This window comes from Pelophylax lessonae (assembly GCF_965119305.1).
Source record: "Pelophylax lessonae genome assembly, chromosome: 1".
NCBI classification, from domain to species: Eukaryota; Metazoa; Chordata; class Amphibia; order Anura; family Ranidae; genus Pelophylax; species Pelophylax lessonae.
The window spans coordinates 395,586,379-395,599,080 of record NC_138768.1 but is presented as its reverse complement, the minus strand read 5'-3'; the positions used below and the strand labels follow the sequence as shown (position 1 = coordinate 395,599,080).

The following is a 12,702-nucleotide window of genomic DNA, read 5'->3' as shown; positions in this document are numbered from 1 at the left end:
GTCCCCTGCCGGTCCATTACTGGGGATTGGACAGGCCTCAAACATTTGAAAGGCAGCCCCTCTTTACTATAATCCTCCAGTTCTGAAAGTTTCTACAATTTTCCAGACCAGGGGGAAGTGCCAGAAAGAGCTGCCAGAGGAGTCATCAAGCCCTGAGTTACTGAACCCTGACAAAGATTCACAGCTCAGGCTCAGCCCTGAGCTGAAACTAATTTTTACCTACACTAGCAACAAACCTATCTACATCTAGCACACATACTAGAGGGTGCTACGTGTCAGAGAATTACTTTTTTGTTTTTTAAAAGTTAAAATAAATTAAAGATGTTGTGCAAAATGTTTTTCATGCTCTCTTATGTATTAATAATGGAGTTGTATTTGATAGTCTCTGGAAGCTGCTAGTGCCTTGGGAAATTTCAAGTTTGGCTGGATGACCCCTTTTTTTCTACATGCTATATTTGACCAGCTTACCCTTTAAGTGGTAAGTGTGGCACTACCAGTGGGTGACTGGATTGCTAGCTAAACACTGAGGATTAAAATGGCTTGAACACACACTTTGAAATCAAGCATCTTTCCATATGCACCAAGAAAAACAGTGGGTTTTTAGTACATACTAGTGAGGTGGACTAATATTGCACATCTTTGGGAACACTTTTCCATATTTTTGACTACTTGCACTGTATTTGTTGTTTTTTAGATTATTTGCACTGGTTTTTGGGTGGTCTTGCATATTGCTTGCACTGCTTTTATTTATTGTTACCCTTTGAGGGTGAGTTGTATTCTTTTTTTTTATTTTATTGCTTTATGAGTATGCTTTGTTCAGAATTAGTGTATTAATGCATTAATCAATGTATTAGTATAGAGCAATGCACCGTAAAGGCGTTTCACAGGGGGGTGGTTATATATAATGTATTATTTAAAAAGGTAAATTGCTGTTATTGTTTACATACATTATCTATTCTTTTGGATATTTGCACAGCAACTACTGGGTTATTTTGTTGGGGGTTGGCTTTGCTTGAGGGATAGCTCATTATTTCTTAGTTTATAAACCCCCACCATGTTTACCAGGCTCCACTATCCCACCAGAGACTGACATGACTAACATGGCAGGTGATGCCAGGTAGACATTGAATAGACATTCACTGATCTCCCCTAGCTAGAAAGATCAATAAAATTATGTGTTTTACATCACTTTTAATTTCAGCTGTCGCTTCCTGTGGCAACTGTGGCCAGGGACGACCATGCTCCATTGGCTTCAACCTTGGAGACATCAAGTATCTATTAGCCCACTGATGTCTCAATAAAGAGAGCTTGTCACACGAAATGCTATCTTATATATATATATATATATATATATATATATATATATATATATACACACAGTATATATAATCAAAAATCTGCTGCCTCCAAAATCTATAAGTGTACCACTCACACCAAACAATGATAGTGAAAATGATTTGGAGCTGCACTATAACACCCAACAATATATAGTGAAAGTGCAAGAAAAGGTCCACTGAATTTATTAACAAATAAAAATAAAAACCAAATAAATAAAAAAAGTCCACATGTTGGAACTTTAGATTCTGAGCTCCGGGAATCCCTCTGATGAAACCACTCCCTGTGGCGTAACATGTAAGGGGCAGGAGCCGGTGACATAAGACGTATTTCCTGACAGTTGGAAACTCTGGAGGTACATGTGATCCACACTGCGCAGAATCCAGTTTTTTGGATAGCAGAGTGTCCACAAGCTGCAGCCTCTATGTTAAATGTCCTCTGTGGTGGTCTGTGGTGGTCTGAAAAGTGACATATGCAATTGATCTGTAGTAAACCAGTCATTGTGCATGTTTCTTGTGAGTGTATTTCTTATTGGTTGTGTTAAATAGATTAGTGTGTTTTTATAGAAAGCACTATCATTTTTTCATATATGTTTTATCCCTGAGCCATTGGATTTGTGGGAGCATTGATACACTTTATTTGGCTCAAGAAGGATACCTATCCATTTGATAAATCTGTTTGCATCCTTTAAAGGGACATGTGCAAGTGACCTATTAAGGGTAGGTTAAATAGGGAGGTGGGTTGCTAATGCTGGAGGTGTGTGCAGTATATTGTGTGGTTATTTCTCGGAAGAAGCAAAATATTGAAGATAAGCACTTATTGACACAACATGTGGACTTTTTTTGTTTATCTGCCTCTTATTTTTATTTGATTATATATCTAAAAAAAATAATTCTTGGACTTTCACTATATATTGTTGGGTAGCAGAGCCAAATCATTGATATTTCACTAATTTAGGAGACTTGTTGTCCCCCTATGTGATAGCAATACAGAAGAAGAAGAAGGGGTTAAGTAATCTTCAGGCAAAAAAATGTGCATTTTATCATGTCTTCAAAAAGCAAAAAAATTTCTCTGACAGCGAAAGAGACCTTTTAAAGCCAACATCAATTAACTTATACTTGCTTGCACAATGCTCCCCTGCTACATCCTCCTTTGAAGCTATTTCCCCGATACCTAGTGTAAGCACATTGTTTCCTACCATGAGCTTACACAGGGCTGATGATGTCACATCTTCTTCCTTGTCTTCTGTCATGCTTGGCCATTGCATCATGGGAGGAAATCATATGCTCCTCCATAACTAGAAGCACTGGAATTTTGTGGCAGTTCTGATGGTGTATGACAGCATTGCAAAGTTGAGTATAAGAAGGTTGGGGTGAGTACGTCAAAGTCTCTTTTACTTTGCATATTCAAGGCAAAGATATTCTTTAAAGTCTGGTACAGCTAACTTATTTAATGGGATTCAAATCAAATCCATATTCTTCCTGAATTTTACGTGTCTGATGTTCAGCAAACATCTTAAGCAAATAGGGTGTTCAGCTGAGCCAAAACCCTGGCTGCAGTAGGAAGTGAAACATTTAGCAGCAATATTTCTATCTAGCAGCCAGTGATATTTCCAAGCCTGGAGTCTATACCAGACTCAAAACATTTTAATGGGGAGACTCACACAAAAAAATGAAAAAAAAAATCATGGAATCTCCCAAAATCCATACCAGGCCCTTATCTGGCAGACCAGGAAAAGCTAAACCATATAAGACCATATGTCCCCAACTTGGGACAGGTACCTCAGTGGGGAGACCCCAATGGCAAAGCACCTTGCCCAGGTGTTGATGAGGATGAGGGATTCTTTCAAACAACCTTGGCCCAGTAGTTATGGGGGTCTGCAGATGGGGTTTATTAGGATTTTAAGCCAAACTTTAAAAATAAGGGGGCCCCAATATATCACCCCCTATATAAATGAGTAAGGGTTAAGAGTAAAGAGTAACCTTACTGAATCACAACAAAATAGATTTAAATCTATTATAAGTCACAACACCCAGCAATGTAGGTCCTCATCTGTTACGTTGAATAACGCCTGCCGACTCACCAAAATAAAAAACCCACTGCTTAATCAACATGTATGATCCTGACCATAGCTTGCCATGAATAACAGCTACCATAGCTGTAAAAATGGGGCGAGGTATCCTGTGTGACGTAATTGACCAAATATGGACATGACCATATTTGGTCAATGCCATCTTAGGGTATACCGTACATTTTGGTTTACATTCAGCTATCAGCTGGGGAACATGGGGGATTCATAGTAGTGGATTGTGTGTTTTTTGCTTTTAGCGGGCATTATAGTTCAAAGTGATTTGTATGGAGCTTTATCATTAGATGATGCACTGTAACTGATGATGGATTTACACTGTGGGACTTTTTTTTTTAACAAAAGACTTTCCAAAATAGTTCTGTGTATATACTTACTTTACACTCATTTGTGGAAAGATCTGGAGTACTCCTATCGTATTCACTTAGTATGGCCTGATATCGGGAGCCCTTTAATTTTAAACGGGCTTTCCATTTTCCAGTAAGCTCCTTGCCTACAAAGGACTAGAGCCTGTTCCCCACAACCCTGGCCTGGTAGTTGTGTTGAATAGGCTTTTGTCCTTATTAACATGGGGGATGCCCACCGGCAAGGTACTCTCCCCATGTTGAGGGAATGTAGCCTGGTAGGGTTCAGGAGGGCAGAGCATGCTCATCTCCTTCTTTCCTGATCTGCAAGGCTGCATGCTCAGGTAAGGATCTGGTATACATTTTTTTTGGAGACCCCATGTTTTTTTTGTCAAAGATGGGGTCAGGTATGTATTTTTAAAGGGAACCCCATGCTGATGTTCATTTTTTCTTTGAGTGTGGTCCACCAATAGCATCTATACCAGACCCTCATCTGGGATAAGGTTCTGGTATAGATGAAGGGTATCCTGTTTGTGAAGGGCATTTGTTTACAGAACAACAAGTAAGTGGCGGGAGCTGTCATTTATTGACAATTTAAAATTATTATTATTTTTTTTTTTTTTGTAAATTGGATACGCCATACAGATGTGCCACTTTATAAGAAGTGGCAGGGAATGTCCCAAGCATGTTTTTTTAAAGAAATTTTTCATTTTTAACTTACTAACTTGCACAATGCTCAGCTCCTCATGCCCTTAGCTTTACAATTCTTTGCCGTTCAGTCTAGATCCCTTTATTACTGGTTTTTAAGATCCAGCTCCTTTTGATTTCAGTGGGGTTCAGATTCCACAAAATTTCAGACAGACAGAAAATATCCATTATCAAAGATATGTGTTTATTTCAATTAATTAAGGGCACATTTCCACCTATGGGTTGTGACAACATTGCACTGCAACTCATACTATATACAGTATCTCACAAAAGTGAGTACACCCCTCACATTTCTTAAAATATTTTATTATATTTTTTCATGTGACAACCATGAAGAAATGACACTTTGCTACAATGTAAATTAGAGAGTGTATAGCTTGTATAACATTTTAAATGTGCTGTCCCCTCAAAATAAATCAACGCACAGCCATTAATGTCTAAACCGCTGGCAACAAAAGCGAGCACACCCCTAAGTGAGAATGTCCAAATTGGGCCCGAAGTGTCAATATTTTGTGTGGCCACTATCATTTTCCAGCACTGCCTTAACACTCTTTGGTTTCACCAGAGCTTCACAGGTTGCCACTGGAGTCCTCTAACATCCACCAGCTCCGTGATGTCATCATGGAGGAGTGGAAGAGACCTTGCGCTCCTCCACCTTCCGTTTGAGGATGCCCCACAGATGCTCAATAGGGTTTAGGTGTGGTGACATGCTTGGGCAGTCCATCATCTTTACCCTCAGCTTCTTTAGCAAGGCAGTGGTCATCTTGGAGTTGTGTTTGGGGTCATTATCATGTTAGAATACTGCCCTGCGGCCCAGTCCCTGAAGGGATTTGATCATGCTCTGCTTCAGTATGTCACAGTACATGTTGTCATTCATGGTTCCCTCAATAAACTGTAGCTCCCTACTGCCAGACCATGACACTCCCACCACCATGCTTGCCTTCAGGCAAGACATACTTGTCTTTGTACTCCTCATCTGGTTGCCGCCACACACGCTTGACACCATCTAAACCAAATAAGTTCTGGAATGACAGCCATGCAGACCAATTTGATGCAGTGTGCGGCGTATGGTCTGAGCACTGACAGGCTGACCCCCCACCCATTCAACCTCTGCAGCAATGCTGGCAGCACTCAAAAATCTATTTCCCCAAGACAACCTCTGGATATGATGCTGAGCACATGCTTTTAATACCTTTAGTCGACCATGGCGAGGCCTGTTCTGAGTGGAACCTGTCCTGGTAAACTGTTGCATGGTCTTGGCCACTGTGCTGCAGCACAGTTTCAGGGTCTTGGCAAACTTCTTATAGCCTAGGCCATCTTTATGTAGAGCAACAATTCTTTTTTTCAGATCCTCAGGGAGTTCTTTGCCATGAGGTGTCATGTTGAACTTCCAGTGACCAGTATGAGAGAGTGAGAGCGATAACACCAAATTTAACACACCTGCTCCCTATTCACACCTAAGATCTTGTAACACAAATGAGTCACATTACACCGGGGAGGGAAAATGGCTAATTGGGTCCAATTTGGACATTTTCACTTAGGGCTGTACACTCACTACTCAGTGTTGTCACATGAAAAGATATAATACAATCTTTACAAAAATGTGAGAGGCGTACTCACTTTTGTGAGATACTGTACATTGGGTTGTGGTGCACTATGTTTTTAAAAACAGGTCATGCACATTCATACATCTGTTTTGGTGTGTTGGCAGCCCATAATAATAAATTGGCTGTCTAAATGCAACCTATGTTAACACCATAATGAGTGTGCATGAATGCACCATAAAGGATTGCTTTAGTGTCATTGGGCAATGCATATATTTGAAATGCAACATATGTCCGATTTAGACGAAAAATGCTTACCCTTCCAATAGATTTTAGAATGTAGAAACAAGCAGGGATTCCTGGAAAAAAATACACAAACACAGAGAAAACATAAATTTTCAAGAAATGTAGACAAATCATTATATATTTCCTACCACTAAAATGTACCAAAGGTGAGTATTTATACAGTCTCCACACTATTTAATATTTTAAAAGGCCACTTTCACTTTTCTATTGCATTTATTAAGTTATATTCTTTAGGAATTTCTAACTTGACTCCACCTTGGGGGGGCGGGGGGCAAGTTATCTCTTGTTTGTTGGTGAAACGCCTGTGTTGCACTAGGGTCAACCAGTAAAGGTTGCAGTCAGAATACAGTAAAATAAATTAGATAGAATATAATTTTGCATTTTGGGATGCTAAGCGGTTTGTTGGGGTGGGACATCTATCCATATTAATTCATCTTATCCAACAAAACACGCTGGGGTTGATTATTAAGGGCAAATAGGCTGTTTATCTTACTTGGAAAGTTGCACTTTGCAAGAGAATTTGTCCAAGAGCTTAGTAAATATGCCGACTTCTATCATTCAATTATGTGCAAGCAAAAGCGCAAAAGTGCTGTTTACATTTTTTTTTGCATTGCACATGATTGGGAATTTTTTGCTAAGTGAAACTTCACCACAATCACTGATCTCTGGGCAAACTTCCTTGAAAAGTGAACAGCGTATTTGCTTTTACTAAATCCACCCCACTGACTCTATTTACATTAATTTCTACCAGGAGGTATAGCTGGGCCTCATACAGAAAAGGTGTGCTTAACCAATAACAAGCATTTCATTTTGTGTCCTTTCCTTTTTTACTGTGCAATGTAGCCATTTACTCTATCTACAATTTACTCTTGTACAAACTTAATGAAAATATAGTAAAATAAATACAGTAATATAAGCTGTCAACAAAATTTTCTTTTAAAAACCATTAGTGCTTTCATTTGTCATGACCAATATTTTTATTGAACAAACAGTTTTGTGCTGCCATATGAGATTTCTGTTGCCAGTAAACAATTATACATATTTCATTTCAGTCATGGACGTTAATGAACTGTAATAAATCCATTGAGCTTGCTGGTTTTATTATATAAAAATAAAACATAATTTATTAAAATTATTTTAAAATGTTTATTTCCTAAACAATAAATTCTTAACTGCACTGATATCAATTATGAAGAAATGGCAATGACAGCTCTGTAAAAAATAGTAAACAGTACAATAATACAATAATATAATATTACTATAAGTAAAACTTTAATACATTCTTGTAATTTAAATAGCAATAAAATACAATATGAAACCAAAAATTGAGTGAAGCCAAAAAAAAAAAAAAGGTACGTTTTATAATATAATAGCACATATTTCTAAAGTTTAATTATATGTTTGTCAAAAGACCCTACCCTCAGCTCAAAGGAAAATACTACCAACAACAGTGTGATTACTTAGCACCACTCTCTGTATCATTTAGGATGAAGCATTTAGAAAAGGATGAAGAGGACCTGTATAGATGATCCAAAGGGGGTGGGGAAACATAAGGAGGGGCACGTCTAGAGTTTGGTCTTAGACAAATTAAAAGGACTGCTAATGGAAAAGAAAGAATAAGAAACAGAAGGAAGCTGAAAAACAATGAAAAGTGAAGTCAATAACTAACAAAAAGTATGAAGGGTCACTAAAGTGACTCTACATGTATGTAATGCAGATATCCAGCTATTGCCAAAACTGTATGTGTTTGTTAGATATTGAACAGGATAAATACAGTTTCTGACACTGCAGCTGTGCAGTCACGTGATCCCCTGTGCTGGCCAGCCTCGATCTACTGAGAGAAGTGGAAAGGGCTGAGATTCCCCTGTGACGTCAGCCGGCCAAGAAGGGAATCTCTGCCCTTCCTGCTTCTCTGCACAGATCGAGGTCGGCCAGCACAGGGGATCACGTGACTGTACAGCTGTGGTGTCAGAAACGGTATTTATCCTTTTCATATCTAACAAAGACATACAGTCTTGGTAATGGCTGGATATCTGCATTACATACATTGAAATGTGCTGCATTATGCAGCAGAATAGAGGGTGGAGGGGCAGGTAGGAAATGCTCTCATGCGGACAGGGAGGGAGTGGAGAGACTGTCAGAGGAGAGACAAGGGGTGCAGATGGCGGAGACACGTAACCTAACCACGGTAATCAGGGCTCAGAAGCCATAATTATTGTGGTCAGCAGAGGCAGGGGGACTCAGGAACTGGCAGGATCAACCAGGTATATTACCAGCTAGGAAGAGAAGAATTGCACAGCACAAACACTGTGCTGTTATTAACGCCTTAAAGGAACAGGATCTATATTTTTTTGGGGGGGTAACAAACACTTTAAAGTGATACTAAAGGCTTGTATACAAAAATAACAAACTTGTTATACTAACCCGCACTGTGCAATAGTTTTGCACTGAGCAACCCTGATCCTTCTCTTCTTGGGTCCCCCATCAGTACTTTGGGCTCCTCCCCCTTGCACTTATGCCTGCTTACTACCGAGCCCCACCCTGTGTGTCCATAGGCACACAGAATGGGGCCCAGACCCACCCCCTGCTCCCTTCTTAATGGCTGTGATTGGCAGCAGGGGGAGCCAATGGCTCCCACTGCTGTGCCTGAGCAAAAAAGGAGGGAGAGAGCTAGGAGAGCAGCTGCCCTTGTGCTCATTGCTGGATCGATATTGGGCTGAGGTAAGTATAAGGGGGGCTGCACACAGAAGAGTTTTTGCCTTCATGCATGGAATGCATGAAGGTAAAAAAAAAACTTCAGTCTTTACAACTACTTTAAGAGAGCAGGGAACAGGAGTTCCAGTGAAGTATGGAGGGCTAGCAAAGAGAAAGGTGTACACAACTGGGGAAGGAAAAGGGAGGAACCTTAAATAGGTGGAATATATAGAGGTAGAATAAATAGAGGTGGGATAGGAGGGGTAGAGATAGCTCATACAACAAAAGGCAATATAATAGATTTGCAAACACAAAGTCACTGATCAATACTATATTATATAGTGCTATACTAAAGACTGAATTGCCACTCCAAAGTTGATTTTGGTAATGTGCTATTGAGTGAGGATTGCGGGTACCAGTATATTCCCAGGAACACTGTGGTGATGAATAGGAAAAGTAGAAGACAAAAAATAAAAGTGTGAAGTTTTATAAAATGTGAGTAAAGGCACATGGTTATGGGCATAGAAGCCTAACTACATGAGATATGGTGTGCCAACATTTGCTCACCAGTCAGCGCACACCACTACACATGCATGGGCAGGTCCACTGGTGCCAAGCCTGCTGTTTAAACCTGAGTTCTGCACAGGATCATTGCTGAATGATTTTTCAGTCTTTTCTCCTTTGTTCCTGATCCTGAAACTTATTCAGAGTTTGTTAATGACCCTGCTTCCACCTGACCTACTAAACTTACTAGAATTACCCTTGTCTGCCTGTTTGCTGCCTATCTCAATTACTGACCTCTGCTTGGATATCTGACCAAAATTCTCCCCATCAGTTTTGTACCTTACTGCCTGAATGTTGCTGAGCTCTGCTTGTTCCTGGCTTTGATACTGCTTATTGTTCTGCTCCTTCTTACTCAGCTGTTACTGAACCTGTCTTATGAATTTTTCTCCACTTACAACTAAATTTGGTGTATCCACAGAGTACCATCAGCTGTACCCTGGTTGATCTGATACTAGTACTCCAAAGTTTCACACTTCAGTGTCTCACCACTGGCACTTGTGCCCTTTAATCACTCCTGCAGACCCTGTTTTACCTTCCTGGGGTTCTCGGACAGGAACTGTGCAAAGGCCCACCCTCGTCATCTCAGGCTCTGAATACAGGTTCATAACACAGCATCATGCAATATTTCAACTGGAAAACTGCTTTTAGTTTGATTTTTGCTTTTAGTTAACAGTTTAGCATACCTTCTGCGGCTATTAGGAAAGTGTTTCACTCTCCTTATTGATGTTCTTTGTTTTATATTATGAAAGAAGGGATCCCCAAAAGGTGGGTTTGAATATTTAAAACTTCAAGGTGAGCATAAAAAGATTAAACACTAAGCAGTTATGTCTCACTGATGGAGTCTCCAAATATATAAAAGTCAGTAAGTAACTCATTATCAAACTCGAATTACACTGAAAAATCTAACTTGGTAAAATGAAATCTTTAAGTTGGCCCAAGAGCATGGGGGTTGGTTGCATCATTATTTTTATAATGATTTCATGAAATAAAAGGCAGCCTAGAACATTTTTTACTGAACATACTGTTTTCTATTACAGACTGGCAGTCAAAAATGCTTAATATGCAGTCTACAGTGTTTGTGATTATTCTGTGATAGCCAAAAAATTAATGTTATCAGCCCTAAAGGCAAAAAGATGTGAAACCCTCACTTAGATGTGCCGTTTACAAAATAAATGTAGGCATGTTTAGCAAGATACTATATTGTTTTCCATTTATATAAAGTGTCAGCAAAGAAACTCAATTTTTGTTACAACCAATTTTTGCTTCACAGTTAATCACTGCAGGGGAAATATAAGCTAAGACTTAAAAATATGTCCACCTTGACAGCGGCTTACTGTAGAGAAATTTTATGGTGGCTGTGTTTTCTGCAAAGTGTAGAAAATGTTCTAGCCTTTGATTCCACTGAATAATTATCAATGTGCATCGGTGAGTACGAGTCAAAGCTTTCCATTTGGCATATCGCTTGACTGTAATTATTAATCTTGTTAAGTATCTCAGCCTGCAAAGACAGGTGTCAAAGTAAATCCTCACAATAAGAATTTATGGACATGATTACTGAATCTTCACCATTATAAAGGCGCTGCTTGACAGCAATCATCTGGCCTGGTATAAAGTAGTATTATATATCAAGAGCACCCATTAAATAATGACATTCATTAGAAGCATACTGATGTTTTTATACCAAACCCCACAATGTGCTAAAATACAGAGCACTGATAATCAAAAGTGTGTGTGTGTGTGTGTGTGTGTGTGTGTAGACATAGAACAACCTATGTCAGTATGTTTAAGATAAGCACATAGCCATTATTCGGACATACATGCATTATCTGCCACTAAAAATTGTTTATAGACAAAAATTACACTTATTGGTGCTTTGAAGAAGCTGTGAATGCATAAATTCTATTTTAGGGTTTCAAATTACTAGTATTTGCGCCAATAGTCAGAGCTTAATTAAAATTTAAATTGCAAAGCTGTTCCCTTGCACCCTTGGTGTGCCAAATACAATTTAACTCTATCCATTTCACAGTAAATGTTGTTGTATTTCACAACAGAAAGACAGGTGCACTGCTCCGAATGGTGGAGCCGCTAAATACATCAATGAGTAGTGAAAGCCATATACCGGGTGCTCAGGCCCAGGCATCCTCCCATCCACCAGTAGACAGATAGCCAAACTAAAGGGAGAGCCAGCAGCTCTGAAAATCCTTATAAATGCTTGATTCATTACAAGTAAAAACAGTGACTAACGCGTTTCTGAGATAAGCAGCACACATTAAAATTAAAAACAGAACATATATAACATCTGCCCAATGTTTCTAAACATTTTAAACATGTTCATTCTGTCAATATGATATCCTTTGTTTTATATGGTTTGGAAAGGGTTACATTATCCCCACTAGGAGGAAATATCTACTGCAAACTCCTTGAGAGAGAGGTTTTATGGTTTTTTAACTTCCAAACCAGAATGCCTCTTGGCTTGAATTACCGTTATGATGTGGATCTTTTTCTCAAACGAATTATGTTGTAGACATGTGTATTTTTTCATTTTTTGTGTCTATCTAAATGTAATTGTTTCTCATTTGCTCATCCATGTTTTTAGCATAAATAATAGTGGCATTATCATTGTGTTTCTACACTCTCTTTAGCATCACATCTGCTATATAGCCATAAGTGATTAATTGATTACCTGACAAATGAATTAGCAGAGGGGTGGGGATTTTATGTATTTCAGAAGAAGAGCTCATATATTTTTTTTAGGGTCACAAGTGTAAATTGGCTTGTTTAGGACCTCTGTCACTAGTTTTCTATTGTTTGCAAGCTCAAAATCATGTATTTTCCAAAAAAAAAAAAAAAAAAAGAGGACTTCAGATTTAGTCAGATAATGCATTTAGCATAAACCTGACATAATCATCATCATTTCAAAGCGATCATACAATATAAAAATGCTTAATTCTGAAAATACCTTTTGTAAAAGTTATGCACTATAACTATAAGCAGACTGAAAGTTAAAGAGACACACACTCATATAGACCATCTAAGTTGCACCATTGCTCAAAAACACCCTGCTGTGCTCATCCAGCTGCTGGTGTAGCTGGATGCTAAATCCCAGAAGCCCGCCTTTGCT

The 12,702-nt window shown here is 38.9% G+C and overlaps 1 long non-coding RNA gene across 3 annotated transcripts in view; it reads right to left on the bottom strand.

Moving 5' to 3' along the window:
- LOC309544471 overlaps positions 1–12,702 on the bottom strand; it is a 1,317,369-nt gene that overhangs the window by 635,059 nt on the left and 669,608 nt on the right. For 2 of the 3 annotated variants that reach the window (XR_014224852.1, XR_014224854.1), the window contains exon 4: positions 6,336–6,376. The exons of the other annotated variant lie outside the window; for it this stretch is intronic. This is a non-coding gene — a long non-coding RNA (uncharacterized lncRNA). The remainder of the gene's footprint in view (positions 1–6,335; positions 6,377–12,702) is intronic. 3 annotated transcript variants of the gene reach the window in all.